Source organism: Galeopterus variegatus, unplaced genomic scaffold, assembly GCF_000696425.1.
Source record: "Galeopterus variegatus unplaced genomic scaffold, G_variegatus-3.0.2 Scaffold1737, whole genome shotgun sequence".
In the NCBI taxonomy this organism is placed as follows: domain Eukaryota; kingdom Metazoa; phylum Chordata; class Mammalia; order Dermoptera; family Cynocephalidae; genus Galeopterus; species Galeopterus variegatus.
The window spans coordinates 345109-347575 of record NW_007727848.1 but is presented as its reverse complement, the minus strand read 5'-3'; positions in this window follow the sequence as shown (position 1 = coordinate 347575).

Below are 2467 nucleotides of genomic sequence, written 5' to 3'. Positions count from 1 at the left end.
AGTGCACCGCTTGGGAGCGCGGTGGCGCTCTCGCTGAGGGTTCGGATCCCACATACAGACCGGTTCCCGCTCACTGGCTGAGCGCGGGGCGGGCGCAGCACTGAGGGTTGCGATCCCGTTGCCAGTCCCGGTCCGGTACGGGCGCGACACTGAGGGTTGCAGTCCGTTGCCGGACAAGAAAAAAGACAAAAAGGAAAAAAAAAAAAAGTAAACTTAAGCTTTAATACTCAAAAATGTTCTCTTTTTGTCTGGTCATTTTTGCCTAAGACGTAGAAAATAGATTCAACTGAGGGATGACCTCATATTCACTTCCTCACCAAGTGTGTGCCTTCTTCTCCTGCAGGCTGTTCTGTGTACCATTACAGACTATGTCACTACCAATGAATGGAGTCACCCTTCTTCACCTTGATAGGCTTGAACTTCAGGTTTTACATTCTTTCCAGCATTACTTTCTATCCTTGTGGACACCCTGCTTATTATGGATTGAATTGTGTTCCCCCAAAGTTTAATGTGTTGGAGGCTTGGTCCCCATTGTGACAGTTTTAAGAGGGTGGGGAATTCTACTATGGTAGCAGAAAGGTGTGGCCTTGAGGAGGTGATTGGATTGTACTCCTGTGAATGAATTGATCTATTGGAATAATGGGCATGGTTCTGAGGACTTTAAAAAGAAGAGTGAATGAGGAGGTTAGTCTCTCTGTCTGCCCTGCCATTCTGCCATGTGAGACCCCTGCCTCACTGTCACCAAGTACAAGGCCTTCAGCATATGTGTCCCAACACTGATGTGTCCAGTGATAAGCATGGGCCAGCAAGCAAAGTTGAACTGTTCCATTTATTTAAGAAAGAGAAAAGTTTGATTTGTTTCAAAAAGACTTTATTCAAAGTTGGTTATGCAAATACCGTTCCTGAAAGGGGGCAAGTTCTTTGTCTGGGAATCACACATCACTCGTTCATCTCACAATCTCCTGCTTGCTGAGCATTGCCACAGTAAAAAATTTGCTTTTGGACAAAACTTGTTTTGCTCATATTGGTCACCCACTCTTTGCCAAACCGGATTTCATGTGTCTTTTCATTTCTTCCCGTAATTAAAATTTCCCTTAAATGATAAAGAATGCCTTACATTCTTTTATTACTCTTAATCCTCCATTTAAGGGATAAGTACATACCTTTGAAATTTATTCAGCATAGTTTTCCTTGTTTCTGAAGTTTCGTAGACAATATTATTGTGTGTCACAATATTGACACCCTATTGTGTAACCATATTGACACACAATAATATTATAATAGATATTATATTATATAATATTATAATAGATATTATAGTGCAACAACCACCGAGCTGTCACAGGAAGCACCCCAGGCTCCTGAGCCAGGGTGGTGGGGGGCTGAGGGCTTCAGCCACACCCCTTGACATCTGCATCCAGCCCAGCAATGACCCAGCCACCACTGGAAGCCCCCTGGTCTCCCCAGCAGGAATGAGGGGAGTGCCATGGGCCTCCAACATGCCCCACTGCCTCCTCCTTCTGCCACCCTATCTCATTCCCCCTGCCCTTCTCCCCTCCCCAACTGTTCCACAACAACATCTTAGAATGTAAAAAAAATGATAATCATATTAATAAATAAGCTTTAAAAAAAGATATTATAGTAAAATATTAACATAAACGTCAAGTCTCATAGCCATTATCTACCATGTGGTTTCCCTGTCTTCTTTTTAAAGGATAATGTATGAAGTGTTTTCCAGTCTCCACTTTGTTGTGGAGTTTGTTTTTCCCAAAATCATTAAACACGATGAATGAAGATTCTTTTCATCATCATATGATTTGGTTTTGTTCATATTTTTCTTGTGTTATCTCAACTGCTGCTTAGAAGTTGCAGCTGTTAAGATGAGCATAGTACAGATGTCATGCTAGAGTTTGCACTTCCCTTTTGTGTTCTCTAATAGTGTGAAATCTTGATTTTAAAATGCCCTGGCAGTCCCCCTTTGTGTGAATGCAACCACATTAACAGGAACAGATCTTCATGAACCACGCACAAGAACTGTGTCCCTGCACATCATCCATCGACCCCACCAAAATCAGGGAATAAACTTAGGTGCAGGCACAATTTGGAAGGCTGTGGGCTATCTTCTTCAGCCCAGCTTTGGTTTCCTCTCTCAGTACACTCTTCTCTCTTCCAGGGGACTGATTTCTCTCTTTATAAATAAAGTGTTGTCCCATTTTTATGTCCCTCCTCTTTCTGAAAAAGGGCATGTCGGTTACTTTTATCCATTGTTTGAAATGTTATCTCCACCGTGCCTTTTTACTTAGTGCTTTTGATGTCTAGCTGTGAAATGAACATCTTTTCCCTACTCAGTTTAAGAAATGTTCAGCATTGGGCCGGCCCGGTGGCGCACTGGATAGTGCGCCGCTTGGGAAGTGTGGCGGCGCTCCCGCCCGAGGGTTCGGGCCCCACATACAGACCGGGTCCCGCC